Raw genomic sequence first — 17,544 nt, forward strand, 5'->3', positions numbered from 1 at the left:
TCATCATCATGTTGCACCTCACTATGCTACACCATGCTGCACCCATCATCGTTATGTTGCATCTCATCATGCTTCACTAATCATGACTGTACCCATTACTGTGCTGAATGTATACTCCAATGTATCATCACTTCAATATGCTACTTCAATACCTTTTGCTGTTGCACTATTCACATCATGCTCATCATCACTAAGCTGTACCAATGTACTGCACTGTACTGCATTCATGTTGTCTACAACAGTCATTGCATTTATCATGCTTCTTTATGCTCCTTACTGCATTACGTTGCCCATGCATCTTGCTGCACTATCACTATGTCTTACTGCAGTTTCAGGTCTGCAATATAGCTGTTGTGACTGTGTCTGGTTAGGGCATATTGGCAGCCCCTAAACAGTCACCCAAACAACCCTCCTTGGTTGCGGCCTATACTAGGAGAGTTGCTCACCTGACTTGATGTTGTTCTGGGCATGAACAACCCTCAATATACCCTACGCTGTCCTTCAAAAGTGAGGTAGGGCTTGCGGCCTAACCACAACAATCGACGCTGCCTCTCCCAAGGCTTCTCCACCCAAGAACCACCTTAAACAACCCTGAAAATTATCCTCCTTGTCTCAGCCTTCAAGAACAGACCCTTAGCCCTCCAACCAACACTTCGGTTACCCTAAAACAACAACGCATATATCCTTCCATGAGCACTTAACATAGCCCCCAAGTTGCCTCGCTGTGGTAGCCTCTTTGTTGCGTCTTAAGGGCTGTCCTCCATGACTAGAAACCCTTCCATAACAACTTATAGGGTTAGGGCATCATTTCTGCGTTTATCTATGAATAGACTACGGTTAGGGCACGTTATTACATCAGCTATGTCTCCTCCAAAGCTAGGCTATAACCCTTCCTTAGATTTGCGGCTAGGGCTACCTTGTTGCGTATTGAAGCTTCCCTAAACAGTGGATAGATCTCCCTTTGAACTGCGGCCAAACCTTCACAAGACCTGCGGCTAAGCTTCATTATGACAGCGGTTAGGGCATCCTTCTTTTGCTGTGTATAGGGTCTCCTTCTAGACCTGTGTTTTGCCCTTAGAGATTCTTCTTTCCAATAAAACCCAAAAAAAGTGGAGAAGAAGAAATCTCAAGAGAGTTGTTTACAAATGACTTGCAAGGCACTTGTATTTATACTAAAACGTGGAGCACAAGTGGGGGCACTTTGGTCGCTGGTTGACCTTGACGAATTGTCCCATAACACAAATAAATTCATATCTCCATGAATACTCTTTGGAATTGGATGATCTTTAGATCAATCCTACACCTCTCGATGAGAAGAATCCAAGAAAAATATCAGCTAGCATATATAAGATGACCCACATGGAGTTTGGCCCTAGTTGCCAATTTTAACACTACCTCTCAACTAAGGAGAACTCCATTCGATGATCCATCTGCCAGATTGTACTATCTCTGCCACCAGTGCCTTGCACTGCTTTTCTCTACCATCTACCGTACTCCCATGAACCTCCCTTATTTCTTGCTTAAGAGTCTAGAAAGAATGGCCACCAAATACAAATTCGAAAGGATAACCATGCTTCAAGTCTGTTCCATTTCTCTTTGTTAATTTTAGGTATGTTCTATACTTAGAGCAATTTATTTCAATTTTCATAGTTAGCTCAATATCTTTTCCGGATTAGCAATCACATGAGCATTAAAGTAAACTGCAGATAGAAGATAAACATAAATCGCAGAAGACAAGCCAAGACAAGAGGAAACAAGATGTGGCGCTAGCCAGGGACAAACCCCAATGTGGGGATACCCTTGATCAATTCTTCTTATATGTTCTTCAATAGTTCAACAGAGAGAGAGAGAGATAGTACATTTACAACAGAAGTCAACACTTTGAATTATCTAAATAAGAGCATAGATCATCTCTAAGAAGATGATACATGAGATCAGTTGAAGACATGCTGCTTCAACTGATTCTCCAAGGTGGCTCCTTCACCTATCATTGTGCTGCATCTCGTCATCATGCTGCACCTCACTGCACCATGCTACACCCATCATCATAATGCGGTACCTTATGACCATGCTGTACACATCATATTGCTGCACCTTATGCTCACTGCTGTCCCAATGTTTAGCATTGCTGTACCTTGTGCCATTGCTGCACCATGCTGTCACCCATGTGCTTGTTGCATCATTGTTGCTTCGTGTACTTGTTGCAACAAGTACCATACTGCTGTCCCAATGTGCTTGCAACACTATGCTTGCTGCACCTTCTTGTTGTTGTTGTCCCATGTACCAAACTGTTGCAACACCATGAACTTGCTGCACTAAATACTGGTTGTCCCATGTACCATACCACTATGTACAACCACCAATTTGGCTCCCACAGACTACCCAACAATCTGGTCCAAACTGATCCTCAACACCTACAAGAAATGTCATAGACAACATACCTTAGCTCAATGTTTTGATGCCTAATTTGTTTGCTGCAACTTAGGTCTGGTTAGGGCATATCACAGTCTCTTTGCCAACCTTCTTTTCCGCCCAGATTTGCCGTGGATTGTCAGAGAGACAGTTGCAGTGGCTAGGAGCACCAGAGTCTGAGCAGCGCAGAGCAGAGTTGACAACAATGCAGGCACAGAACAGAGGCCAACAACAACGGAGTATATTCAGAGGGTCAGTGCAGAGACTAGCAGCAGTCAGGCTCCAACATTCACGTGGTATCATACTGAACACAGTTAGTTCAGTAATTTTGGGTGTTTTTCCGTTGTTGATGGAGTAGCAACAACAGTTTGCAGTGCAGTGGCAGTGCTAGCAGTAGCACAGATGGAACACTTGTGAGGGAGTTGTAGTACGGATGTAGTGTTGAAAGTGGTAGTGTCAGCAGCAGTACAATTGCAACAACAGTGTAGTAGTTGGTGGACAACATGTGAAACATCAGTAGCGCAGAGGACGATGCTTCAGAGTCAGTGCAGTATGTAATAACGTATATTGCTAGAGCACATTCCTTGCTAAGAGGGAGTATTGATTTGGGGTAGCATCGAATGTGCTCTAGGCCTCAAATTTTGCAGGGAGGCTTGGGCACATGTATTCCAAAGAACCCAGAAAACGTTTTGGGAAATTCCACCCAGAGGCAATTTTAGTAAAATAATTAATATTTTTTAATGGGACCCTAAGTCTAAACTTAGGAAATTAAAAATATTAATTGGTATTAATTTAATTGTGGGTGTAACTTCTAGAAGAAGACATGGAGCAAGCTAAAATGATCTTAGCCATTGATTAGCTTTTAATCTGGGCTGTTGAATGTCAACGAGAAGATTATTTAAGGGAGCTTGACAGTCATTTGGAAAACACATCGAGAGATCAAGAGATCAATTTTCTAAAGTGAGAAGTCCTCAGAAGGAAATTAAGATCGAGGAGATTTCTTGCATAGAGGGGCAGTGAGTATCTAGAAGAAGGAAGTTTTGTTGGGATGGAGAGTACGAGGCAGAGAGAGGGCAAAACGACGTCCAGAGAGAGGCAAACGCTGGCCCATGTAGAGTTGACGTTGTGGCAGCGCAGACCTTAGAGGGAAATCGAATTCCTGCTGAGGAAATCGAGTTTCAGTAGTCGGTAGCCGGGGTGTGAGACCGGGAGGTAGAGATTCGGATTTTGCAACCAACAGAGGGTCCAGAGAAGGGACAACGTAATACCCAGTAGGGGTGACACAGTTCTGTGTAGAGGCTACGCAGAGGGTATGCAGAGGCTTCAGTTTAGCGTGATCAAACTCAGCGTCTCCCAGTGACAGGGTGAGATCATTTCACCATTCATTTTGTCTAGTTTCTCTCTGTATCGGATTGCTAGTTGAGAATCCAAGAATTGTACTCAGATTTCTCCTGCATAGTAATAAAAACCCTCAGATCTGCTGCACCAATTTTCCCGCATTGGGTTTTTCTAGGGACATTTGTCCAAAAAATAACGGTGTGTATTGCGTTGTATTTTCTTTCTTGCTTAGTCTCTTGTTTCCGCATATAATTTAATTAAGTGAAGGCTGCAGTGTATGTATTACGATATTTTCCGTAGGAAACTGCAAATAATTTGTTTAAAGGAATTTAACAAATAAGAGTAATATCATCAGTTGCTGCAGTAGGGATTCCTATTGGGGAATTTTCACATAAAGAAAATGATAAGATGCATCATGGTATCATAGAACCATTGAAAGCAAGAGCTCGTAACATCATCATAGAGAAGCATGAAAGATGGCTGAAATAGAAGTCTATGGGAGTCACCTATGGAGGGATATAGCTCTTGATAACCTCATTATAAGCATAAGTGATACTTATGAGAAGAAGAAAAGGTCATCTAGTACAAAGCTCATCACACATCAATCAAAAGGAAACATTTGTTGAATGAGGATACTCAAGATCCTCTATTGGAATTTTCATTGGAAGATTCACTGTTTGAAAGGAAGAAAGTGTTTCATCAAACTCCAACTTGTAGGAATTCATGGAGGATGGTATGATGCCAAAGAAAGTAAAGCAGGTCAAGGGTTTGAAGTTCTTTCACTCAAGGAAGATGCTGAAAAAAGTATAGATGACATAAAGGAAAATGAGATATGTATGCTTAATGTAAAGTCATGTCATGTGGTTGCAAGTAACATGGATAAATGCTCTAGAGTATGATCAAAAGCAAGGATCTCCTCCTTTGAAAGGATGCAATAAGGCACGGGTCACACATTGACTATATGAAATCAACGTAATATGTCGTCATATGAAATATGAGGTGGTTGAAGGAACTTGATTGAAAGTTCCTTGGAAGAAGAAAAATGTGTGAAGAGAGAAGGGAAGAGATTGTGGAATATGCAACTATCAAGAAGGCAATTAACATCAAAAGGTTGAAAGATTTGACTAGGATATCTCCATGAAATATATGAAGACTCTGATGAAGTCTGAAAAGGAAAGAGACCCTTGAAAGTATATATCTTTTGGAGATGTGTCAATATGTATGCAGGATGCTGATGCAAACTAGAACATGTCATGATGAAAGACCGTCACAAAGGTAATTTTGATTTAATGTTTGTTTCTTATTTTTGAATAATATCTGGATGGGCTTATGTAGGGCTGCCAAGAAAAGAGCTGTGGATGTCTTCTTCACTCGATGGCCATGATGTAGGATGAAAGATACTTAAGGAAACATGTCATGAAGAAGGGCAACATGTCATGAAGAAACACCAGATATGGACTAATGGATCTCTTTCCAATGAAAGAAATGATGACATCACTGACTCATGGACGAAAGTGATGGATGGTCTATGCCTTTTGAAGAAGTCCCAAAAGATGTAAACTTTATGACAAAGAATAAATTCATGACATCAAAGGAAGGAGTTCTACAAGCAACTGGTTATCCCATGATCTCCACTTGAAGAGCTGCTGAAAGCAAGTCCCTGGTCAAGAGGGAACTTGGTCAAGTCTCTAGTTAAGAGGGAGCTTGGTCAAATCCCTAGTTAAGAGGGATCTTGGGTACAGTATATTCCTTCAGTGGAATGGATATGTCCTCCGTAAGTTGAGAGGGAGAGATAGACACATCATTCTTGTCTTCACTTGGGAAAGCAAAATGGAGGATTGGGTAAACATCTGGCATCTGATACTCTTTGAGGATGAGTTAGGGCATCCAAGATAAGAGTAGTCCTAGAGGATCGATATTCTTTGAGGACTGAGAATTCAAGATAAGAATAGTCTTGGTGAGGTATGTTCTGAGAGAGACAATGATGAGGGTGTCTATACATCATTGGTCTCGTCAGCATTGTGCTCTGATCTTGTGGAGACATAGAGCGGTTTGTCAAGGCCTTGCTATGTGATAATGTTGGATGATATGATGCTATGCAGTTGGGTTACCGATCCGACTCTTCTTATGAGAATTCTTCAGATTGAGAATGTCCAAGTATCTTTTATGGATTATTAATACCTCCCTAGGTAAGAGGGAGTGTTGAAAAGTGTAACTAGGTTCGATCTTCATAATGACATGTGTAATTGTGATGTTATGTAATTGATGTAAGGAAGAGAACAAAATTATTTTTGTAATACTTGAATCATGGGTTTCATGATCAAGGAATTTTATTTTTAGTTGAAGCTCACATTGTGAGCTATTATGTTTGGTCATCAAGTCAAAGTCTAGTAAAGTCAATGTCAAGGATTGAAGGCCCATTTGGGCATGTTATACATTGTAAAAGAAAAATTATTTAACTCATTAACCCTCCAAGACCATGACACAAACCCTACTTCGGCCTAAGGAGAATTCTAGAAAGGCATGTCGGCCTTGTCACTAGGAGAAGTCAACTTATTTTGGATGCACAAACTACTATAAATAGGGCAGCTCGACCTCACTTAAGGACATAATTTTCAGTCAAGTATAAAGACAAGAAAAGGAGCACGAAATCACAAGAAGAAGCAACATCATAACCAGCGAGAAGAAGGAAAGGGACAATGGAGTTCTGTGGGATTGTTTTTGGGTTAATCTCCTTGCACGTGTGGCAGAAAATAGGGTTTATGCAGTGGTATCAAATCAGTCATTGAAGAAGACATCAAAAAGGTTTCCAATCCACCTCCCTTGCTAGCCGAGATCACTAAGAGAAGTTTTCAAGTATAGCGAAGGAAGAAAGCATCTCCAAACTCTCTCCCTCACCTCCCACGTGCAAAATTGCAGAAGTACATATTGCAGGTCTGTGGAAAGAGACCGAAATTTCAGGGTAGCCGAGAAGTGCAGTGCATAAAGGCAGTTTGACTTCTCGTTACTTGGGCAAGAAGAAGAAGCAGTAAAGAAGGATCTTGTGACTTGGTGTTGGAGAGGTTGCTGTGTCAAGGGTCTTGGTCTTGGTGTTCGTCAATTGAAGTCTCTATAAGAATAAGAATTCATTTTGGGTTTTCCTCTCAAGTTGGAGAGGTTTTGACCTTGGCTGATCGCCTACATTTTGTGTCTCTTGTCTCTTTATTGTTTATGCTATGGTAGCTGTTTGATGAAGAAGAATACTATAATAATCTAAGAAAAGAAAAGATCTTAATCTAAAGAAATGAAAAGCATTCACAAGCAGTTATCATTCAAGAAAAATCTCCTAATCCTCATGACCTATATTTCTCAACAACTTTCCCTTGAGCATTTTTGTAGAAGGGTGGGGATGCAAGTCAATATTAGCAAAGACGAAAGTGGCGGTTTTCTCCAACAAAAGAAAACATAGCCAACATAAGTTTTACTTTGAAGGCAACACACTTGAAGACGTTGCATATTACAAATACCTCGGAATTGACTTCAATAGAAATCTAAGATGGGAAGACTGTAGAATAAAAAGAACTATGGGAGCTTGGAAAACATTCTATGCTTTTCAAAACAGGGGCAGAGAATCTGAGTTATGGGATTGGAAAACCACCCAAACTCTCTTTTGGGTTTTTAATGATTTTGGTGGTTCTTTGTGGTTGTGAACTATGAGTCAACAATACATCTGACTTATAGTGGAAGCAAATTGAGAAAATTGAGAAACACTTGATTACAAACAAGTTCAAAATCAAAAGTTCAGTTTCCTATGATATCTTGCTACGTGAAGGGGGGGCTACTCTTATTGAAGCAATTGCTATGGTGCGACTCATAAGATATTTAAAAAAAATTGAGCAAATGGAAGAGGGCAAATGGCCTAAGGTTGTATTCATTGACATATTGTGCAAAAGAAAGAAGACTTGGATGTGTCAAAATAACAAATGGTTTAGTAAATGGGGTATTCACTTGAACATGTGCCCCACAAATAATAAAGAGATAACGACTTTTGTGATGGATAAGTTCCACAACTGTACTTAGGATAAAGAGCTAGGGATAAAGAGAAAGTAATATATTGAAGAGTTTAGTCCCACTCACAATCATCATCAAAAAGCATACATAGGGGCCTGTTGTCGCACAGAGTGTCTAGGCAGCGCGACAACGCTCAGAGTAAGTGTTGTCACTCTTAAATCCTTACTCATTCTTTTAGACTCTCTCCTAGACAAGTCAAGGGGGGTAGTCCCTAGGTGAATAGATGAGGATAGCCTATGAAAAACAAACTTTAGGAGATTTTAATGATGGATAACTTGATGGATTGATAGATTAAACGCCAAGGTAAACAAGACACGACTACAAGATAGAAATAATTTTAGACCAATGTGTTCGATATTTAAATCAACCATTAATAAAACAAGTTATCCAGAATGATTTTCATTATGTGACGAAAAGTGACAATAATCCATATAAATGCCCAACGTTGTAGCATGCAAGAGAATTCCAGATTTAAAATGATTACTGTTAATGACAAGATCTAGAATAGTCAATATGATTTTCTTTTAACATTTATCGCACTAGACTATAGAAGAATCATGAGAATTTAAGATTTAGCGTTTAACATTAGAGACACCAAGGAATTAATCAACGGGTCAAAAATCGAAATTTTAATGGGCCATAGGCCACATTAAAATTTTTAAACGTATAAGTGAAAAACCCCTTAATTGTAAATCCTTAATCACAAATTTAAATTTTTAAATTTTTTTTTTAATGTTTAGAATTTTTATATTTTGAAAATTTTAAAACTTTTAGGGATTTTTTAATTTTTTAATTTTTAATGCTTAGAAATTTTTTTAATGTTTTTTTAGATTTTTATGATTTAGAAGTTTTTTTTTTAAATTTTAAATAAAAAAAATCAAGGTGAAAATAAGACAATGAAAAAAAAAATAAAACAAAATGAAACCCAAAATCAAATTTTTTTATTTTTTTGTTTTTAAATGTTTTAGATTTTTAAATCATAAAAATATGGAACAAAACTAAATCAGATTTTTTTTTTCTTAAGTTGAAGCCCTAAGTTAAAAATTATATACACCCTAACTAGAACTATACCTATATCATAAAAGAAAAATATGAATAAACTATACTAACCCTCACATTACTAACCCTAACGCATTCATATATATCGAAATGTTGTTTATGTTTGTGATTTTGCAGGTTCGATCGATGGTCTAAGGAGGATGCAGAAGGGTGCTTCGATGGCAGGTCGACAAAATGGCAGAGGAAAGAGCAAGTCGATGGTAGCATTGGGAGCTTGGGGAGGATGTGGGTTGGAGGACTGCAAAGAGACGACACGAAGAGGTGAGAGCGCGGATTAGTGGAAGGGATACACAGAGGGTAACATGAGACTGCGTGGAGCTTGGAAGATGGTAGCTAGCAGCTCGTCGGAGGAGGAATGGAATGATGAGCGAGGATGAAGTCGTGGGTTTGAAGATGAGAGTGATGGAGGGTTTGAGCTGCGAAAAAAAGAGAGGGAATGTAGCAGCGTGAGGAAGGAGCGAGGAGCTGGAGGCTGCGATGGAGGGCTTGAGGGTTGCGTGCAGGCTGCGGAGATGAAGAGAGGGATTTGTTGCAGATATGAGGGGTGGGTTATGGAGTGTGGCAACGGAAATGTAACGATGGGAGAAGTGACGCAGGTAGGAGGCTGGCCAAGCAGCTCACGTGGAGAAAAGGGGTTGGATGCAGGTCTGAGACATGGACAGCAGAAAAAAATAAAAAAATGTGAGGGATTAACCAAGGCAGCAGAGATCTCAAATTTCAGATTTGAGAAACAAGACAGCAGGGGATGCGGAGTATGGCAAAGAAAGGAATGGCTGACAGAGGGATAAGCTGCGGATAGGAAACTGTAGCAAGGGACAACGAATTGAGAAGTATGACAATGTGTAGATTTGAACGACAGTGAGGGTTTTACACAGTTTGCCTTAAAAAAATTTCGAAAATTTTCTACAACAAAAATGAAACCCCAGGAAGCAACAGGTAGATGGCCTGGAAAACCCTCAAATTTCTTTAGAGATCTTAAAATAAATTTTTTAAATTCTTTTGCTTTCGATTTGATTTAATGAAAACCCCACAAAATTTTCCAGTTCTGATATAAGTACCCCTGCAAGAGCTGATTTTGAGGCCAGATCTTACCCTCCAGGGCCTAGATCTGGCTTCAAACAAGAATTCTCCTTCAAATCTGCAACCTGTGATGACAAAAACAAAGCACCCAAATGATATACACAATGACCAAAAAATCCCTAAAACCCAAAGTCAGAAAACTGAAGAAAATTACAGATCTACATACAAAAATGGCAGCTCTGTCAGATCTAGGGAGTGTGAGTTCGACTCCACTCCCAGATCTGATGATCTGCGGCTCTCAATAGCCGGATCTAACGATTTAGCACAAAAAAATTATTTTTTTTTGGATTTTTAAAGGATGTACTAAGTTTGAAACCCTTCATGCATCACCCATAAAAATATATTATGATAAGCCCGGGATCAAAATCAAACTGGGCTCTTCAGAAAACACGGATCGGGAGTTGGCTGGTTCAGCTGAGAACTTCCCCAAACACCCGATGATCTGATAATCAAGGATTTTCCTGCAAAACTCAATTCAACCGTCAATCATAGAGCGAGAGAATAATAATAAAATTCAGATCTAATAGAGATACCTGCTATTATATTCAAAATTTAAATTACCATTCAAACCCCAGCGACTGAGCAAGATACCTGTACTCAGATCGCTCTTCAGAAAGCTATATCAATGGCCAAAAAGAAATATATGCATGAAAATAATACATCTTACAACATTTCGATGAAGAGTAACACCAACAGAAATTTAACCCCAAAGTCTTTCTTTATTGCTCATAAAAAAAAGATTACAAGAGAGAGCTTTTCGCTTAGTACACGATCAAAAGATCGGATGAATCTCAATTGACAACTGACCCCCTATTTAAAGATAAATTTCCCAATGGCTAGTTCGAGTGATCCTTGTCAAAACGATCTTGACTGTTGATGAGGATCAAAATTTCTTTTTATCTCATCCGTCAAAATTTTAAATATTGAGGAAATTTCAAAATTTTCGATTAAATGCATTTTAATATATTAAAAAATTAAAATTTTGCATTTATTTCCTCAAAACTTTGACTTTGACTTAACCCCAGGGACCAAAGATATAAAATTTAGCAAAATAATCAATTAACCTTAGTCCCTGGACCAGTTAAGATTTAATTTTTTAAAGGATCCACGAATTTTACCACTGGAAAATTTAAATTTACCTAGGACCTAGGACCTATGAGGGGATAAATTATTTTTCTAACCCTCAAGACATTTTATATCATGATTTTTTTACATTTTTTACATCTCAAGGGGGAAAACCCATTTGACCAAGACCCTCACAGGCTACCCATTTTTGCGACACAAATATAATCTAGCAGATCAAGCAATTTCTAATAAAATAACCTAACCAAATAGTTAGGATTATTCCCAAATCACTTTTACATAGACTCAATCTAGCACACTAGGACTCCCCTAACATTCTGGTGACAAAATCCATTCCGGATTTGGGGTAAGGCTGAAGGAAAACTCTGCCAATCATGGATCGGTGAGACAAAAAACCTTCCGGAATGTAGATCATCATCAAAGAATTAGGTTTATCTAGGCAATTACATACACGACACGGATTTGCTGAGATTATTTACAATTTACACATGCAGAAAGGGTTTATAATATAACATGATCAGGCTGCTGATGATAGTCGAATGGCACAGACACGTCGATCAAGCGCTATCCCTTTTGCGAGAAAGGGGGTGTACTGCTATGGGTCGTTGACACATAGTGGTCAACAGGGCCAATATCTCATGGAGAGCTAAAATTCTTATTGCTCAGTTAAGAACTAAATCTCATCAACTCCGTTGTGAAACAGGGCGTTGGAAAAGACCAAAAGAAGTTTGGGAAGAAAGAATGTGTATTTTTTGCACTGCTAGAAAAGTGGAAACATAAAGCATTTCATTTTGGAATGTGAGGCCTTCAAAAACAACAAGGATAGTTATGTAAATATCTTGAGAGCTAGCTCTTGGGATAATTTATTCAGTGAGGGGACTGTTGAGAAATTGGGAGTTCTCATTATCATGTTGCATAGGAAAAGGGATGAATGCAGAAATCAAATGGCCAAACAGTTGTTATGAACATAATTTATGTAAAAGTAGTGAGTATAGATAATAAATAATAATCATAATAATATGTAATTAAATAATAATTAGTTAAACAAAGAGGCATTTCTCTACAGAATTGACTCTTTGTGAAAGGGTACGTACCTAGCTATATATACAGGACCCTCACTCTCATTGTATCATCATTATTATTCATACATTTAATATATAATCTTGTATCTTCAATGGAGATCTATATATTTCAAGTCTTCTGGAGTATTTAACTTGAAGAATGAATTTTGTTCGTTACATTGGTATCAAAGTTGTTCGTTCCTTTGGCAAGCTTAACCGCTGCACAAGAGCCTTGTTCTCCGATCCAGGGCTTTGGTCATCAACATCCCGTCAACCTTGTTACCATATAATCGAAGCGTTCCGCTATAGAATTGGAGGATCTCCATTCTGCCGAATTCGCTAGTTGGCCTTTGGATATTAAAAAAAGGGTTATAAAAAATAAAAAATAAAAAATAAGAGTTTAAAAAAATGATATCAAAAATAAAATTAATTATATCAAAAAAATATACATACAAAAATAAATAAATTTAATTCAGATATATTAAAAAAAAGAGTTTAAAAATTGTAACAGATATATATATATATAAAGAAATAAAATACGTATTACCTGGCTGCCATCGAGACGCCTCGGCTGGTAAAGCCACAACACCAACGCCCACATGAGCATCGAACAAGCCCCTTGGCCGAGGCCCTTTTGTTATCAATTCCTTGGGACATCCATATCTCTGCAGCCCCTCTGACTCCAAGCAGCAATCCGACAAGCTGTCCACGCCACCACCCGTTCAAAACCACGCCACCGCAGTCAACTCTCGATCAACCGCTGTTGTCGGGCTGTGAAATCCGCCTTGCCACCCGCACATTCGTTGCGCTGTCGCCAAAAAATTTCCATCGTCTTATTGCAGCAATCGGGCCACTCAACCTATCGTTGTCTCCATTGTTGGGTTGCAGGATTTACACAACATCAATCTAGGGGTAGCCTCACCCACTTCACCTCTCTTGCCCCTCAAGCTGCACCTTGCCATCGAACCATCCTCACTGCAATTTCTCTCCCCGCCACACGTATTCCACGCGATCCCAACATTGCATTCGAACACAATATACATTCTACCGCTGCTGTGCTCCTGTGTGATCTGTACGAGTCTGTCACTGAAAGATACCATACAGGTTGCCATAACACCCACTGTCACTGCCATACAACCCTTGCACGTTCGATCCACATTTATGATAGGAGAAAACAAAGATCAATCAATTCAAAATTTGAACACCCAAATTGATCAATGCTTCGATCTGTATGATCACGTCCGTACAAACAAAAAAGTTATTTCTAAGGATTTTAATATAAATAATGTGAAGGTTTTCATATTATTAAAAGGAATACATAAGGAATTTAATTGACATTAAGTGAACCACATTCAAAGATATATATATATATATATATATATATATATATATATATACAAGGGATACCTTTTTAGGTTCAAGTTGATATTTTATATTTAAGGTTGATATTTAAGGCTCAAATTGATATATTAGTATATCACTCAAAAGAGGAATAAATAAAAATAAAAAATATTTTATACAAAGTTATAGAAGAGAAGTACAAAGGGATATATATATATATATATATATATATATATATATATAGAAGAAAGAATCATATTTTCTATTCAAAAAGAGATATTAAAAAAAAAATATTCAGATGTTAGAGAGCATTCATTGCATCTTTGAAGCTTATCCAAGCATCTTTGGTGCCTCAACTTGGCATACTTTGAGATTAGGCCGCAAGGCCTTAGTGTTTGGTCTCTCTCTTTCTCTCCTTATCTTCACTCTTCCCTTGACTGTCATAAGTATTTAGATCTGAAGCTAATCATAATGGTGGCATAATTTCATAATAATCACTTTGAAAAGGCCTAAAAGCACTCCCTAATAAGCCTAAGAACCTAAAAGATTAACTAACAATTTTTTTTTTGTCGTTCAAAATGGCTTTCATTAGATTGTCAAAATAGCATAACATACAACAATGATCTCAACAACCCCCATTCTCTCATTCCGTTTAGATTTTTTGAGATTAGGTGCGGGAGAATACCAAGAAAGACAATTTGCATACATTATTTCCGGACGGTGTTGTGGCCTTAGCATACTAGGAGTGATACAAAAAGAGACCTGAACTGATAGAAAAATATCAAGGAAGGGGATGAGCGGGCATTACAGGGGGAGCTGCAAAGTAACCAACACAATCATGAATGTGGAAGTCAATATGTTCCACTCGTGCTTCCAAGTTGCGAAGGTGGTCATTAATGTGTCGTTGGCTGCACTGTAGGTTGTCCAATTGCTCCAAAATGGCATTTTGAATGTATTGAATATCAGTAAGATAGGCTACAATCTCATTGTGATCTTTGTACTGTGATCCTGAAGGATGTCAATGTCAAGTTGCATGTGCTGTAGCTGCTTGACAATAGATTCCATGTAGGCGGGGGTTACTAGGCGGCTTGGCGAACTAGATGGAGAATTGCCTCAACGTCTCCTGTTTCCTAGTTGGTTGAATTAGTAGAGGACGAATGGTGACCTGGGTCGGGGCACCCAACCTGGCCATGCTGACCCCTTCCGCGATAAGGATGATCCTGTTGTTGTGGCATCCTGCAGGTAACGGTGGTTGACGACCTGCTGCATGGGGAGCCCATGGAAATACCTTGAGTGAACCTGCACAAAATCCCAACCGACCCAATTCCACGAAACCATTGACTTGAACAAGAATGAATCACCAGACCAACACCACTATCAAAGGGGCGAGACGGGCAAGCATTTACCTAGACTGGGTAACAAAGAGGAGTAGGTCTCGAATGCAACCCTGAATCTTGACATAGACAGAGTGCACAACTCAGAGTATAGACAAAGAGACTATTGTTATCTTCGGGCTAGAGAAGAGGCCCAAATTCAGAGCACAATTTACCAGAGACTGGAATGCTACCCATGCACTTGTGAAGACCAAGAAGAGTCCTCGCAAGCGGGAGTGGAACCAGAAGTTGTCGCAGGAGCGAAGAGGGCTTGTAGCCAGCGAAGGCTTGGAGACAACACCAAACCGCGGCTGTTCGCGTACCTGGATCCCAAGGGCAGACCAGGAGACATATCCCAACCCACACCCGAAACCTGCAAACGTATTTTGCACTCCTCACCCAAGGCTGAAACCCTAGTGAGGCGCCATAGACCCATACCCAAACACTTTCACTCGCCTTTCAATCCAAATTCATTACCTAGATTGCCAAACTAAAGCGAATCGCTTGCCCGGCTTCGAATTTAACCGCAGAGTTCGTGGGGGAGAGCATCACACAGGAGGAATTAATGTCGGGACAATTCATGTTGTGGGAGTTAATACCCGCATGGAGGAGGAGTGGGCCCCAATGGCCTTGCATGAGACACTTGTACTTCGGCATGAGCACCCCCATCGATGGAAAAGATTAATTGACATTGTAAAGTCAAGGCTTATTCATCATTGTTACCTTGATTGCAAGTGATTTTGGGTTTGTCTTCACAATAATAAGTGGGCTGATTTGATTGGTATCACTGAAGTCTGGTGCATTTCTTAATGATCATTGAGTGATAAGAACATTGGTGCATTGGTCCCTCTTTGGACCTTGAGGATAAGGCTAGTACTTTGCAGTCTAACTCTTGCATTGTTGCATTGTTGCATCTTCGCATAGCTTCTCATGTTAGTTAGTTGCATTTGTTAGTCTCTTCATACATTGCATATCACTGCTAGAAATCTCATTTCTCCTTGTGCTTATCTCTATTGGTGCTTGCTGCTATTGTGCTTAAAGAGCATTGAAGTTTCTCTTGTTCCTAATCGTCTCATAACATAAGTATAAGAGAAGTATTTTGATTCAAACATTAATAAGCATCTTGGATCATTAAGTAATAAATATTGCTAAGCTTGTTTCATTGAGATAAAGTGTTCTCTAAAGTGCTTCATATATTCACTACTGTCATCTTGTAATCCTGTGTTAAGGAGTAGCATTCTGAGCACCTTGATTTCAAGTAATTTATATTTGTGATCTCATTGAAGCAATTTAACATCACTTGCATCTTCATCCTAAGCTAGAATTGCATATTTAAAATTTACCTCCAAGCATAAGCTTGGTTGTAAGAGAGATAGGACCACCTTTTTCATCCAATTCAAGGAGTCTAGACCCTCATTCACAGTTAACATAGGTGACTTTGCAGTTCTCCTGTGGGCAATCCCTTGTAGGAACGAAGGCATTTGGGTTGTTAGAAGTCTTGGGTAGGTATCATTAACGAGGCCTTAGCCTCCTTCCCCAACACTTTTCTCTACAACTTGCATTCGTGACTAGCTTCAAAACAATTGAGAAGAAGGATTCACCTCGACTAGGAATTTAATTAAAATTGACCACTAGCCCAATCTGTACCTATTTGGTGAGTTTTGAACCCATGTCTCCAATCCATTGCTATATTTAATTAAGTGATATGGTAGTTAAAGGTAGCAGGTGTAAGGTGGCTACTGAATGTGGCCCACTATGCTAACTAATGTAATATGGACAAGCCATTAAATAAGGGCCATTAGTCGTTATTATTAAGGTAAGTTGTAGGCCTGTTCACAAGGAGGGCAGCTCATAGTCGAGGCATTGTGTATTGTATCTTGTGTCTTTGGCAATTTTTGGAGCCTGCCCCCTCAAAGTGGCTAGGAAATTTACTTTGTCTTGAATAGGGTGGATAATAGAGTTCTTTTGGCATCACCTTGTGTTTTCTTATGTCCTCGTCATTATTGTATGCTAAAGTTTGTATCCTGACATCATTAGGAAGTTTTTATGAGGAAGTCCTACTTATTTAGGTGAAGTCCTTCCTGTCTAATGAAGATAAGTGACAATCTTGATTCTTATGTGCTTCAGGAAAGGGACATTCTTCTTTTTGGTCAATCTTTCTAATAAAAGAATTGAATCCAATGTGAGTTGTTAAATTGGCACCTTCTCCCCACCCTGAGTGGCTGGATAAGATCTTTAATATAAGGCATCTTTTCACCACAGTCAAAGTGCCTATTCCAGAGAAGTTACTTTGCTAATCCCTGGAAGATTGCATGTTGTGTTCATAGCTCCAGTCTATCGACCATGTGTACATATATAGATAGAATGCTGTGTTGAATAAGATTATAATGCAATTCTTTGTGTTCTACTTCTTATTATCATTGCTATTCTGCTCTCTTATTATTTTAGTGACACACATTTCTGCATATTCCTTTTCATTGTTATGGCTTTAAAGTTGCAATTTTGGGAAATTAATGTTCAACAATCTAGCCTTCTCAGTTGGCAATCAAATGTTGCATCTGATAGTTCTGCACAACTTTGAGTGTATTTGTCATCTTTGGCTTACAATTGTCAAAATATCTCATAATATCCACCTAAAATAGCTATTTTCTGTTAAATGTACAATCTTGTACAATTAATGTAGATGAATTGAAGTGTCACTCTTTTTTACTTTTCCTTTTCCTTGTATGTATTGGAGTTGGTTTCAA

The 17,544-nt window shown here is 39.0% G+C and overlaps 1 protein-coding gene across 5 annotated transcripts in view; it reads left to right on the plus strand.

Annotated features, from left to right (window-relative positions):
* Positions 1 to 17,544, plus strand: part of LOC149246539 (uncharacterized) — a 161,853-nt gene that overhangs the window by 54,762 nt on the left and 89,547 nt on the right. The gene's annotated exons all lie outside the window — the stretch shown is intronic.

The sequence above is a fragment of the Pinus tabuliformis genome, chromosome 7 (genome assembly GCF_031772625.1).
Source record: "Pinus tabuliformis cultivar Carrire ecotype Pingquan chromosome 7, CPIR1, whole genome shotgun sequence".
Lineage (NCBI taxonomy): Eukaryota > Viridiplantae > Streptophyta > Pinopsida > Pinales > Pinaceae > Pinus > Pinus tabuliformis.